Source organism: Prorops nasuta, unplaced genomic scaffold (genome assembly GCF_024137725.1).
Source record: "Prorops nasuta isolate Cenicafe-Biocafe unplaced genomic scaffold, Cenicafe_Pnas_1.2 PNAS00083, whole genome shotgun sequence".
Lineage (NCBI taxonomy): Eukaryota > Metazoa > Arthropoda > Insecta > Hymenoptera > Bethylidae > Prorops > Prorops nasuta.
Window position 1 is genome coordinate 188,028 of NW_027116880.1, and position 15,897 is coordinate 203,924.

Sequence of the window (15,897 nt, forward strand, 5' to 3'; positions counted from 1 at the left end):
ACATTGCTAAAAAGTATAAATTTCCGACCGCTGAGCTAGCCAATTATTGACGGAAATATTACAGACAAAAGTGCGCTTGATTGATCAGAAAATCAGCGACGAGTGCAGCAACGAGGAGAAAGAAATGATAATTGGTCGCGACCAATAAGCGGGCAAGTAGTATGTACTTTAGGGCAATGTGATCGTTGATTGGCTAGCCAATTGCGAACTATAGCACTGACGGTAAGAGCGCGCTATTTGATCAATCAATAATTTATGCCTTCTTTTCGCTGATGCTCTCATCGATTTTTAAATGCAGCATTTGTTTCCCTACCATCAGAAATAATTACAGAAATACCTAATCTACGAGAAATGATGTTGACTAGCCTACAAACTCTGTTCTAAAATAATGATCATAAAACGTGAAAAAATTAAGATTACTCTGATCCGCCAAAAGGTGCGTGTTTTCTTTTTACGTAGATAGGCGCGTGAGGGGTGCCACGGACACCCCACTTATTTTTCGTTACTTGACGTAAACCATGTACGAAATCAGATTTATAATTCAATAAATATCATCTACGCGATGATAAAGACCAAATCTAATAAGAGAGCCTAAAGAAACGAGCTATTGAAAGTTGAGGAATGAAGGAAAATCAATGTTCGGCAGCTAAAACCCCTAAAATCACTGAAACAACTGGAATATGCTAGTATATTCACTCTGCTGATAGAAAATAGAAATAAGAGATAGATTACAGAGAGGTTGGCCGCCGAGCATTATTGCCGACCGCTGGTAAATTCATATTTTTACCGGAGAAGATATAATATCGTCCACTAGCGCCATGACTGGAGATTTCTGCAAGTAAATTGCAGGATGACGTCGAGACGGGTGGAAGGGAGAATATATGCCGTTATCCTCCGCAACTCCATCAGCCTCTCCGTATACTGTGGCAAGCATCCACAAAACGCGTTTGCACCACAATGTTCTTCAGTTAGAGGCCACCGATGGTATCCAATTGCGTTATACTATACCGGTCCACCAATACGGTGTCACGGTATATACACCCATGCACCAGTGCAATGGCGCTTTTAGGTGCACCAGAAACGCTCGATCTATTCGAAACGACACTGCAGCGGCCAAGTTTGTATACAAACCAGAAGCCATGCATCAATCGCGCAGCAATAGAGATACGAAGAGAAAGAGAGGGAAAGAATGCTGCAGACTCCTGAACGGCTATCAAAGTCCTTGAAACAAGCCTTGATCCCGGGGAGAGATGAGCAAACGCGAGATCCGTGAGAGATTCGCGTTACTTCCTCGAAGATACAATGTTTCCCAGAATAGCACTTATGTTTGTAATTCAAATGACTCTGCGTACCCTCTGGAAGAGAGAAAAAAGACTTAACTATAGACAGATATCGATCTTCGAGGACGCACGGCAATTTTCGTTTCACGATTGGCTCACGCGAGAGAGAGAGAGACAACGCTAAGCGCGCGCTAGCCTCAAAGATTTTCAGAATCCCGGAGGTTAATCCGCGATTATGTATATTTTGTGGATGCAAATGGATGCTGCAGCGTTCTTATACATATATATATATATATATACAAAGCCCCCAACGATGTTCTCTGATTATTCCAATTGTCCGCTTCGACGCAAGGATCGTCGATGCATCTTTATGGAAGGTCAAATGGAGGTCACGCGCGTTTCTTCTGCACATACGATCTATAATCTCGTTTTGCAAATTTTCTCTCATATTTTCTTTTCGCTGATAATTTGGCTCCACGTAGATACATCCGCGGATAAAATAAGCATCAGAGGACATGTAGCAACATTTTCCTTTTTTTCTCTCACTCTCATAAAGGAATAAGCGTGACTGGCATGGGATTTACACTCGTGGATTCGTTTGTCGAGCGCTCGCTATCTGGATGATACGGAAAAAGTGTTGGCGAGCGAGCGAGCGGATCGAGAGGGAGTATAACATAACGGTCAAGCCTCGCTCTCTCTGTTCCGACAACCTTGACAATCCTCGACAGACGTGGAAACATTATGTTAAGGTTTCCTCGATACTTTCACTTTCCTTCCTCGTTTTTCGCGGCAAGTGTGCGCGACCGCTGCGTTTGTTTCGCGAGACGATCGGTAGATGGATCCCCGCGAGAGAGACTTTCCTTCTCTCGAAAGCACCGCCGCGACGGTTTACTTTGGATTCAAGGAACGATCCCCCGTCGTGTTCCGAGACTTTGGCCGAAGACTTGAAAAGTTAATTGCATTTAAACTTTTAATAAGTTACGTACCCATGCACGTTCTCGCAAAAAGTGTAATCGACCTGGAAAAAGCACTTTGTGGTTCGAATGGGATAAAAATTGATTTTGCCTTGCATATAAAAATAGACGATAAGTGCCTGTGTGTGCACCGTTTATTCATAGAAAAGTCACTCTCGTCAAAGTTGAGATTGATTTTTCGGTCCCCCGGGTGAGTGCGAGGCGAGGTCCCCCTAACAAAGTTACGTGACAGCTCGCGTATACTCCACGGGACGCGCGCGAGGCCCATCCCGAGGGAGCGTTCGCGCGGTTGGTACCGATTCGGGTCGCGCTACGAAAAATTGCACTGCACGTGTTTATTGCTCGTTTCGCCGAGCGCCATTTCCCATGGAACGTCACACACGCGCATATATTGCAGAAATGAATCGAAACTTGCCCACCCTGGAGGCTTACGTATACACCTATTAATGGAGAGACATATGGAATATAGGTACACATCTTGGAACGCAAACTGCACACGTGCAACGCGCAAGCTACTTCCTTGACGAGACCTAGTTTTGGCAGAGACCCGCGAGACCTGTTTATCCTTAATTGAGTATACCGATTGCAGCAGTAACGCATGTGGAGCTTGCGCGGCGAGGCTAAAAAAATTAGTATCCGTTTCCTCGTACAATGTTTTACAAACAACTACAATTAATTAGTAATTGCGTTATATATCGTTATGGCAATAAGGCAACGATGAGTTGTCGTTCTATCGCGTATAATACGTGTGTGTGTGTGTGTGTGTGTGTGTGTGTGTGTATACGCGGTGCACACGCGGGTATAGAACGCTTTTAAAGAGACGCAGTGGGCACCTTTCGCAATGATACACGCGAAAGAAAAACTGGTTTTAGAGTCGTGTGTAATGTATACACAATATGCAAATTATAATTAGTGCCAGGTATAAGCGTAATAATTTTTCTGCTGCTTCATTAATCCCATCGAGCAAAGAGATAGCGATTGTCGAAATTTAAGAAGCGGACACGGATGGGCGTTAATGGGGTAAAGTTTCGTTTGGATTCACGTTCATTGGACACGAGCAATTTTAAAAGCATTAATAATTTCTTCGATACAGCCAACGGCCTTCGCTTCGAAATAAAGCGCATAAATTTCGCTGCATAAAAATGAACAATCAATGCTAGCTACACACATATATATATATATAGGCACGATGCATTGTAGACGCGAATTCGCGGACAATGGCCTTTTTTCACTTCTCTTTCACGTTAAGCCGGATCATTCCTCATGCGTAGGCGTCAGAAAATGACGAATGGGACATTCATGAAGCGTCGCGTATTATCTTTATTACAGATGCACGTTTCCTTTCGCGAGCCAGAGTGCTACGGGACACGGCTCTTTGAAAAAGAAAAGAAAAAAGCCCGCGAAAGCCACGCGATTGCTATAAGTATAATCGTCCGAACGCGCGACACCTGCCGCTACACCTCCACGTTACAGGAACGTTCCTGCCACATTACCATATCCTCTCCTACGATTTATCCTTTCTACGTTGAAGCAAAACTACAAATCCCTATAGTTCCGGCCGCACGTTAAATACATGAAAAACGAAACGTAGCCAACGATATATCGACTCGTTGTTGCAGTGAGCAGCAAATGACACGATAAGCAATCCAGTGGAAAAAAATGCAGCGTGCTATACGCGTGGAGAACACATTCGAGGAATTCGTCCAGTTCGGTACCTATACACGTATACCTGATATATATATATATATATATAGGAGTGGACTGACGAGCGGGCAGTGTCGCGCGCGTTATACAACCCTGCAGTTTAATGGCTGTCGAAGAGGCCGATGAAAAAGCGGGCGACCAGCAACGATGTTTTCCCCTAAATCGACGCTTTAACTCGTTACGTCGAATGCCCGGAGCTGTTTTATCGGCATATTTGCGCTAACATTCGAGGCTCTTACCACCATGGATATTCGTCTCGGATTTCGCACGACGGCTGGGAGATTGAGAGGCGGATTTTCTGACGGCGTTCCTCATTGTAGCGGAAGGGAGGATGGAGGGACGGTGTGTGGCTACCGAGTTGAAAACCTGTTGGCAGGTCTGTTTTTGCGCGCGCGCGCACGATAGCAGATATTATATATATGCTCGTCGGTCGCTTTCTTTGGTCGCTCCGCTCCGCGCGCAGGCTTTTTCGCACGACGCCCCACATCTTTTGTCCCGTACGATATAATTATTGCAGCTATATTATCGCTCCTGCTTCTCGTCTCTCGGTGCCAGCGCGCGCGTCACCGTCGCACATGCACTCCTCGGCTCCGTTGCAACTTTAAATTTTCCTCAGCGTCGCACCTCGTCCCGCGCCCTTTTCGTCAGATGAGCTGCTCCTATATATATATAGACGCTTTTCATTCCTGCAGAATTAACACGCGCGTTCCCTCGCGATCCTCGCACACCGTGCCTATATCCACTCTATTCAGCTTCATTTTTCGCGGTACGAAGCGTGTGTTATAAAATTTCGCACGCGAGATAAGGCTCGATAAAATCATAATGAATGAGATATATATATATATGTACACACAGAAAGGGATTTTTGCGAAATGCTCCTGAAGGATAATACTTATCTCGCGAGTAGCATTATGATTGAAATTATCGGGTGGTGAGTAATGTTCGAAACAGTACCGATAGTTAAGATTCAACGACAGATTAAGTTTTGTTCGAGCAATTCATTTACATGGCGGATATCAGAGCATTGCGCGACACGCTCGACTCAAGATTTATCTCAAAGTCCTGTTCGCGTATGGTACGTTCTATATGCAAGGCGTCTGTAACTATAACTTTACTATAATTATATAACCTTTAACTATAATTATATCTGTACAGCCGTAGCACCACGGATTGCTAGTTTTTCAGTTCCTTAATTATATACAGACAAATCTGAAACAGAGCTTGGCACGTTACGAGATCGCCTGCATGGTTTCTCGAGTCTCGTACCATGTCTTTCGAGAAAGCCTTGATCCTGTTACAACCTCATATACCATATATACAAATCTTTTCCTAATTCTCCAAACTTTTTCAGCACCAATTATCATTCGCGCGGACTTTGCATACCAATAATACACTAAAAATTTTGTCCCCTCCTCTCTTTAATATATATAGAAACAATCGCCCTTATTATTATAGATCGCAAGCCAAGCAGCGCGTTGGATAATTTTCCACTTGTTTAAAGGATAGACGCGACATTATACTGCTGCCACTATAATTAGCTCGAATAACGGGAATCGCCAGGGGGCCTGGAATAGAGAGCTCTCGCTGGTATGTAAGGAAATAACGCGTATGAATCGATACTCGTTTTCTTCCACTGTCCGAAATGGCCTGCATTCCCGTGCCAGTCGCGCTAAACTAAACTTCGTTAACGTTACGCTCATCCCCCCTCCCATTCTTTCCACACAATCCAACTTATACATATAAAGCTTATAACACAATTGCAGCAAGCTCGAAGTGTGTCTACGAAGCTCTCGAGAGCGTGCGGCTAAATCACTCGGCGTCCCAGCGAAGATGCAACAATATTGTTTCACTGCGTATCAACCAAGTGCGTGCGTAGCATGAGAAAGAAACGTCGGACCGCTGGAATATTGTGATTTTAGAGAGTCCAAACGCGGGCTATAGCTATAGGCAAAGGAATACGAGCCTATATGTATATATAGCTGTGCGTTGTGTTTTGAATGGATCGTTTACGGATCGCAGGTGCTTCATGGAAGTGGTTGCAGCGGGATGCAAAAAACGAGGCTCGCTGCAGCACGCAGAATGCAATGACAAAGAGTTTGACGCGCATGGCTGCTCATCGGTCGCCGAAGCCGTTACCGTTCTTTGCCACATACCAAGCTCGGAGCAGCTGTGCTCGGACGATATTACGTTATTGTCTACCGACTTTTCGCACGACCACCGCGAGAATGATCCTAACGTCATCGCGTATATATATATATATATATATATATACCTCACGGGGCGTGTATATCGTAATCGTAGGAACATCCGGGACGTCATCCTTTTAACGCGGTTATACGTTACCGGTTACTGCGATACGAGCCAAAGTGCGAGGTTGACGAATAAAAATCGGAAGCTCTCCGGCGGGTGTTGAACGATAAAATCTCGTCGAGCGATTGGACCAAGCAACATCTGTAGAGGAGATCGGTATTATAACGCGAAAGAAGCAAATAAAATATTATAGCACGATCGAGTCTCGTGCGATTTCGCTCGAGTGAAAACATATTGAGATCCGTTTGCTCGCTTAGCATGCAGACTCGGCGAATTAATTAGAGCAGATTATGCTTCCATTATAAGAGTTGGACAGGCGGTGTATATATATATATATATATATATATACGGTGAACGATGGAGGAGTATAAGAGCAGAGATTTAATAGCCGCGAGATCTCGTAGCATTCGAGGATTGCAAATTCTAGGAGCAAGGAGAGGAAAATTCCGTAGCTCGTAAAAGAGGATTGGAGTGCGCGCAAAAAGGCCAAGCGTTCACCGATTATTTCTCAATTAACCGACTGCTCGTTGCCGCGGCGCGGCGTCACCTTTAGCACTCGCGTCTCGATTCCAGATATCGTCGTCTATATCGTTTCGTCTACTCGCAACCGAATCTCGACGTCGCGATTTAGCAATAAGCTTCTCCACCATACAACCATGTGACTATACACACACACACATATATAGTATTTTCTATGGAAATCGTGCGAATTCTCTCGGCCACCTACAACACGCATCGTTGTATACACGTGTACTTTATATACATGTATTCATATAGTTGCGACCAGAGACGCGAGCTGCGAAAGAAAAACTCGGCTCGACACGAGAGTCGATCTCGTATCTGTCGAGCGATACGATCGAATTCCACGCGGGTCTCACCCACTCGGGTCGCGATACGGAGTACAAATAAACGCCGCCGTTAACGCTTAACCATAAATCAATTTAATCGTGCGTATACAGAACGATAGCCATCGGCCACTAATGTAATCGTCCCAATGGCTCGTTCGTCGAGCGCGTGCTACACGCCTTCGTATATATATATATATATATATATATATAAGTGTATTATTATAATAGCCATGCGAGACGCGTATCCTACATATATATATGTATATAAGTTTGCGCGGCGTGTAATACACACGTGTGCGGCAGCAAGTGACACCCGCTCGGATTTGTCCCAAGTGTCCGAACACCGTCACCGCGCGCGCTCTCCATAGCTGCCAATCCCTCATTTTTATTCCTTGCCACTCAGCGAGAACAAAGCTCACATGAGCACGGATTTAGCACGGTTTTACCACCACTACCACCCCCCCCCCCCCCTCCCCCCTCTGCCCCTTCTCGCCTGACTCTTTATACACAACCACGTACGATAATTGCATAAACATTACCCATGCTCTATCGGAGCAATGAAATTTATAGCCAAACAGGAATACTTTGAATTACGGAACAAACTCCGTAGCGATAAGCTATCGACGATAGATTATAGATACATGTATACTATAATACATATGTCGAGCGTGCACGATGGGGGAAACGTATCGATGTATTTATTAATTGACCAACGTTCGCCTGTCATTTTTCATTCCGGGATTCAAACGCGACAAGTCGAAATGACGGATTTCACGTTGACAGAGTAATTAGTATTGTTGGACAACGATTGAGTTTCTGAAAGAGTCCTGTCAGCGGAATCAGCGTCTTAACAGTAAATCTTTGATTGTGTCACGCGAGTGTGATTCTTTTCCTATTAATAATATTAACGTGCGCGATGGAATTTTCTCGACTCTCTTGTCCATTCAGTATTTTTTCTCCTTTCTTCGATATAATAATAATCCACGCTTCGCGTCTCTCGATTCATCACGGTTTTAGCTCACACACGTATTCGAGGCTGTTGCAAAAGTCCGTGTTTATATATACACGTCGAAGGGAATATTCCTATTCCACGCGAATCCGAGAGAAAATTTATGCAACGAACTTAATGATAATTATATGGTTCGGAAATTCCAAGCCAAACAAAGTAGCACGATAAATAGGTCGTAATTGCGTTTATATAGCCCAACTATTTTTATATACATATATATTTATATATATATATATATACACAGAAAATTGTTCATTGTTCTCGCAGACCTTCGGCTTTCGAACCACCGCGGTGACTCCTTGAATGAAAAAGAGAGGTCGCTCCTACATTCTTATCTTCAGCACTCCCCTTCTCGTTGTGTCTCGTATAGATTCGCAGTCTCCCTACCTCTTTTCCCGAGATATATTCAATTTTAATATAATTTAATCCTCCAGCCTGTACATTAATTTTGCCTTAATCGTTGCACGCTTCCTTCGGAGTACATTATATATGTATATTCCGTTAAATGGTCGATGAACAACTATATATATAATAGAGTTCGCACAGAGTCATGCAATGTATGCGTATACGCTGATTGGAATCTACGGAGATATTTATTGGCAGTTACGAATCGAAATCAATCATAACGGTTGGTGAAATCGATTGATAGAAATGCGAGCGATAAATGCGGGTCAAAAGGAAGCGCGACGTAGAGGACGCGCGTTCGGGTCTGACACATCCAGATGAATTAACGGAGCCTGCATCTCGTAACTCCTCTTGGTTTCTTGCACACGCCTCCTCATCCTCTTCTTCTGCTCCTGCCTGCCACCGGTTTTATATAGCTTGCACGTTGGCGAACCAGTACTCTCGTTTCAGATAGTTGTATCGAAAAGTCCAAAAGTACCGTATATATATACTATAGGTATATACATCAGGTAGCCACATGGAAGAAAGTTTGAAATATGAATGACTGCCGGCAGTTGTATAGAATAAAGGTAGCTCATAGATGCAATTTGTAGATTAAATTTTAATACGGAGGCCCCGAGGTCCGATTCATATAATATCCCAGTGGATTTACCATAGATTCGCTCGAGAAGCATGCTAATGAAGAATTGCGAAAGCTTTGATTCGATAAGAAACTACCATCTGCAATTGGTCTATATATACATATGTAAGATTCTAAAAATACAGATAAATTTTCAAAGGATATAGCTCTATATGTATATATATATATATATATATATATATATATACGTGGAAGCTAGCGTTATTTCTTCGTCGGTGAATATGATAATATTAGCCCCATCGTTAGCGCTTAAATGGCTCAGAGGTAATTATAAGAGCGTGCTCGTTATAATGCTCGTATTTCTGATAGTGATTAGTCGCGGTGAGGCTAGCCGCGAGTTGCATCTAGCGCTTTTTTCAGCGCATTAATGAATAGGTGCGCGCGGAGAGAACCAATCGGTTCGGGCCGGCGTCTCAAATTGAAAGGCACTTTGTATTTTCTTGCATTGATCGGTTGTTATCTCTGGCAGCCTTTTTACAGGCAAAATAAATCGGTCCTCGGCGGAGAAAGATAGCGTTGCTAAATTTCAAGGTCGATTAACTGAGACGAAATTAGCTGTTTCCTGTGCCGCAACTTCCAACTTTCGTATATATATATATAAGATGGAGCATTTTTTCTCCGTCGATTCCCGCAGCAGAAGACTGAAGAAAAATCCAGATAGAGAGAGAGAGAGGTGATTGGTCGTCGAACATTGACGGCATTGCAGGAGCGGCTGTTTCACTTGGTTATGGTTGAGATGTGTATATATATATATATATATATATAAACCACCACAAGCAACACACATAAATGCATACATTTGAAGCAACAGCTTTGCGTTAGGTAACGCAAGCAAATGTCGAGGCATAGAATTGGATTAAGCGGTTTGGATCGCTGCGGGCAAACTGTCTTCGATGTGTCGGCAATAGACGTCATTTCTCGCACATGTACAAACGTGGCATCGTTCGTTCCTATATATATATATATATTAGTCCTGTGGAACGCGGTACGGTAATTTTGCTAGGCTTCGATGCTTGAGGGGGGGAAGGGGGGATAAATGCAAGGAAACGCCATGAGAGACTCTCCCCGCAGTATCGAGCATTAATTCGCCAATAAGCGCGTTCGTATTCCTCGTCGCATTGGCGCCTCTCTATGTATGTGTGTATTATAGACGCGCAGAGGCGCGCGGAGAACTCTCGCGACACGACGCTGCGCTAGACACCATAGATTATCCGTTTGGCGCACGTGCCTCTTAAGGAGAAAGACGTTCCCTCCAACACCGTTTATTTAGCCGGGTTCGATGCTCATGCATGCGTCTGCCTGCCCCTGCCTTTCTTACCCACAATTAAGACTCGACGAAGCCCAATTAGGGGAAAACAGGCCGCGAGAACTCACGTGTCTGAACGCGAAATTCTTTCTCGCGTTGCGAAAAGAGCTTGCGAGAAAACACGCAGGTTCATCGTCAAGAAAACTCTGATCATCCATCTTTAGAGAAAACTCTCCCTCTCTCCTACACACACACACATACACACATATATTTACTAGCTATATAGTTACTATATACAGCCTTCCAAATAGCGCGCGCCTGGCATTATGAAATTAATCGGATGGTACAAGACAGCCAGATTAATCGAACTGTGTATAGATGATCCGTTGAAACCAACCCCCCTTGCCTTATATATATATATATATATATATATATTCTTCATCCTTATTGTGCCGCGCGCACACTCTTCCAATCAAACTCGCGCGCATTTGCAACTCTGACGCGAGATGACCGAGGAGATTGATCGAGTCCTCGTTTTTTTCTCGGAGGTTATCGTAGAGCTGCGGTGGTGGATGTAACGGGCGATGATCTTTTATGTAAGATGACTATTTTGGGAGTATTACGTCCGAGGCTTAGGTTTATCGATCCATCGATCCATCGATCGATCGATCTTGAATACTTCCTTCCAGTTTTTTCCCCTCTTCTCCTACACATATATATAAATATATATATAAATTTATGTGTGGAGCCCATGCCGAGCGTTGCAGACGGCGAAACGAAATTAACTCGAAGTATTCGAGGGAAAAAAGGCCATTAAGTAAGTCATCCTTTGGAACTGTGCGTCCATGAATTATTCATGGCGTGCTCTACCGAATAGTTGATCCGTACGGGAGGAAAGTGAAACCTTCAGTCAAGTTCATCGACGTTTCTTTACATATATATATATATATATATGTACAATAAACAAGCACAGGAAATTATTATATCTCGTATGCAAATCTTCTCTCGTAATTAATAATAATCACCGTGTATTTTTCACTCGCTTTGTACTAATTGCCACTGATAATTCGTTATTTATACTTTAACAACGTTATCTGTTTCAAATGAGAAATCTGCGCGAAGCGTCGTTTATAATTATTAATGTATACGCGAGTCATTGTAAAAAGCAGAAAACAAAATCTCTCCCCCCCCCCCCTTTGTCACTCTCCACACCGGTATAATTTAGCTGGTAAATAACGCGGAGGTTTTTAATGACAAAAAATTCATTCTTAGCACACTCGTACATAGCGGCACGTATAATGTCTACATAGGATAGCATATTATACCATAAATGGATTGTAAACGAAGCTAGCGGAAGAATTATTAGCTAGCACGGGGATTTCTGGCATTGGGCGCGATGCAGCGACACCGGGGAGTAAACGCAAAACACAAGCGCAAGTACAATCTGCGCACGCGACCGTGAAATGACAGTATCTCACGCGCGTTTCCCTTTAAATCACGCGCATATAATAATTAGCTATTATGGATGACGCGAGAGAATCAAATCTCCCGTACCGTTAAGAGTCTCGCTTTAAACGATCGAACACACCGCGCGACTATCTATTACATATATATAACTATAATAGTGTAAAAGGCGCGAGTATATACACATCTGTACAATATATGTATAGACCGTGCAGCATAAACGGTGCATTGTTTGGAAAAACTTTGTTTCAATGGAACAATATTAATATTAATAAGACCGGTTCGCTCTCGAGGAGCTGGATTTTAACGTTTGCATTTCCACGCTCCAATTATCAACGGTGATATCAGCTTTATCGACCGGTAAATTCAAATTATTCATAAATATTGTCAACTTTACGAGCATTATTAAACGGCTCGCTGTGGGCGGTTGAGTTGCGCAATGATCTCGCTTTTCTTCCGCCATAATACGCCGCCATTAAGCGAATTATTCCGAGCCTAATGAATTCCTATAAAATGTATTTGCACGAGATGAAATTCGCTTGTGCGCGCACGGCTAAAATTACGCAGCGGTTTCTCAAAGCTACAACCGCTATATATACGTATACTGCAGTATTATTATATCAATACATAGATTACGGAGATTAAAATCATCCAATGCGTGCATGAGAATCCAAGGCAGATCTTTTTAAGGTTAAACGAACGAACGAACGAGCGAGCGGAGGAAAAATCGTGCAATCCCCGCAGCAACGGCTTCGTTCGAGTCCGCACTCCGCCGTGTACATATACACCGGCCGGCCGCAGTACCGTCCGCGCTCAAATTCGTGTTCCGCCGCAGCTCGGTTCAGTGCCGAGCCACGCCGGAGTGTACCCGTACCGCGCAAGCGCGTGCGCCGACGCATGCGCGGACAGCGATGCTGCACCAGCAAGCGTGCCATGTGTATATAGTAAATATTTATGGTTTTTATAGTATATAGGAAGAGCTAGAACGAGTATACGCACATAAATAGCGAGGATATCGGCTGGTTTTAGTACCAGGTCGCTGGCCCACACTGGATTACTCGTTTATATCACTCCGCTTCTCCTCGGAGATTTTCTCCTCGGCGCGTTGCTCGCCGGCTTCTTGTTCCCTCGTGCCATATGAATCTTTGTCGTTGCGATAATTACGCTCGACGCGGGTCAACTTGCTCTCTGTCATATGTGTGTATACATATATATATATACGTATAAGCGTCTTGATTCGCGTGTTAGCGTCAGCAATGCGTTATTGTCCCAGTATAAGTAGCTATAGCTGTGTGTATATATATACATAGATATACGGTACCGATTGTAACTTATCACTTTCCTGCGAAAGCGTTTAAAAAAAAAAAAGAAGGTAGCTCGCCAGACTTTCTCATGCAAGCTATGTCCCCGTGATCAACGAGCGAGCTGTCGCTGCTGCAAGTTGCCCATGGTGCACCGAGACTGGCTCACGCTTCTCTTGTTTGTCTAATAATGTCACCGACAAAGCTGCCGCGCGTACCTTACCCATTTCATGCCATAATTATTCCGTTGCCAGCGTTTCGCTTCGCGCTAACAACCACCGTGTCATCCATATGGGAGAACCATTGACATTTGCATTTTGCTTCGTTGCTGTATATATATATATGCATAGCCTGCGTTTTGCCCATATGCTACACATCGCACGTACGATGCACGAATGGCTTATATTCCCTCGACGAACCTTTCGTAATTTCTCTGTCGCGCCTCTTATTACGGAGAATCTTCCAAATCGCGCTTCTTACGAGAATTATTTATTTTTCATAAAGTTTGCTTTTTAGGGACGAGCATGTACCGCGACTAAGAGTTTTATGGCAGAATTCCCTCCCCGGTATTTAACACGAGCTTCGAGCTATTCTCGATCCGATGTTATCGCTCGTTTCTGCTTTCAGATAAAACCGATATTTATAGCGAGGTTGAGATCTATTAGCCGCACCTTGCTTATTCTCCGCGAGGCACCAATATATACGCATATATATATATATATATATATATATATATACGTATAAGTTAACTTGGTTAGAAATGATTTAGTAAGTTGAAAAGAGGTGTTACGTGAATCCACCTGTTTAGACATTAAACACTTGTTTCTTTTCTTATTTAGATCATTCTCGTGTGACTAACGATTCTATTAGCGGTAGCAGTTTGGTCAGTCGAGTCGGAGATCTATCTGCGGAGTAGTCGAGAATTCATTAAATTATTCTCCGGGCTTTGATGAACGTGCCTGTTGCGCGTGCTTAACGTAATAATTATATATCGCGCGCGCAAGGTTTCATATATGGGTATACATATACAATATCAAATGGAACGCTTTAATACCTTTGTCGCGAATTCTTTTCTAATACGTGTGTCCATACCGTTAGTCCGCAAGATAAACTACCATATTCGAAGATGCGACCTTTGCGACCCACCTAACGGCTTCTGGAATTAAGAAGGTCGCGAGGCATTTGCACTTCCGTTTCGAACGACTCTTATTCGACGCTCGATCGTTACGCCGGCTCTCGTACGTCCTACACGTTGCGATGACGCAATCTTTTGATTCTTCTTCGTCGAATCGTATACAGTTTCAATGTCGATGTATATCTGCAAAATTCGAAGCATTCGTGCGTCGTACCAAAAATTGCTCAACGGCGAGGCTCGCGTGAATGGATCGCGAATTAGCCGGTGTAATTAGGCGAATATAGGGGAAGTGTCAGTCGAACGCTGATGCGCACGGAGAAGAGGAAAAAGAACGTCGGAAACGCGCGCGCGCGCGCGAGTTTTGACGTGGCGATTCGCCCGTATACATATATAGGTTCGCAATGTGTTTCATCTAGCCCAATTAGTCCCTTGGAGAGAATAAGGCCATTGATCGTTATTGGACGCTCGGTGTGCGACGAGTGAAACTACCAATTACTGAAACCAGTTAATTACAAATATTTAATTTACAGTTATATAAATGCAGCATAAGGAGCGAGCGATCGAACGAAACGTTCTTCCGTCCCGTGGACGCTGAATCGTTTCTTCATCGTTAATCATCGAGTGCTGCTTGGTGGCAGCTGTCGATGAGCCGAAGCGAGAGAGCATAGTTCTTGAAATATGTATATTCGCGTTTTCAGCACTGTCAACACACCGTCTCTCGCGCGGCGAGCTCGATCGAGCAAAGAGGCCTATATATATAGGCAATACAACGTCGAGAGTGTACGTGGCAGGCCGGAATTTGCGCTAAAAACATTTCAGTCTCGGCGAGCGCTTAATCATTTGGCGAAACAATAAATATAAACGCCCGGTGCAATGATCAGTCATCTTCGACAGCATTGAAAGGTGATCACCCGCCGGCCTCGTTTTACGCGGTAATAATGGGAATTTCCAATGGTTCCGCGAAGACGGATTACCGCGCCTCGACCAATGATAATGGAGCTCCCCCGAACCTATATATATATATAGCAAAGTCTCCCGCTCCGAGCGAGACGTCGTACCTTTATTTCGCTTTACAGCATCCTTTATTCAACCTCGCTTCGCTTTAAATTACTCCAAACAATAATAATTCGACTTTCTCCGCGCTGCACGGGCGTACCGTAAAAATCCCTGTTTTATGTAAAACTTCTCCGTTCGACTGGTCTCCCCCTTGTAATTTGCGGATTGGATTCTTGCAAAACTTTTTCACGGAGGACAATTGCGTAATAAAGAACTTTCATTGTAACCCAGATCAATCTCGGCTCGCAATTAGTTACAGCACAACGTTTTATATACTAATTTATTTCTTGCGTTATATTCAGCGACGATTTTTTTTTTTCCGTCTCTTCGGGATCGACGCGTATATATTCTCTCTCTCTCTCTCTCTCTCTCTCGCGCGCGCGCGCGCGGAGCGTGCATATTCTTCTCGGGAAGCCCGTTTCGAATTATATATTATACGACACGTTCGGACATCCGTGAATCGCGCGGAAGAGAAACTCCCGTGGTCCCCTTGTCCCTTGATCTCGTTGTGTGCTGTGTGATGCA

General features: G+C 43.9%; 1 protein-coding gene across 1 annotated transcript in view; it reads right to left on the minus strand.

The window, feature by feature from the left end:
• The window catches only part of LOC136784862 (very long chain fatty acid elongase 1-like), a 36,904-nt gene that overhangs the window by 4,876 nt on the left and 16,131 nt on the right, over window positions 1-15,897 (minus strand). The gene's annotated exons all lie outside the window — the stretch shown is intronic.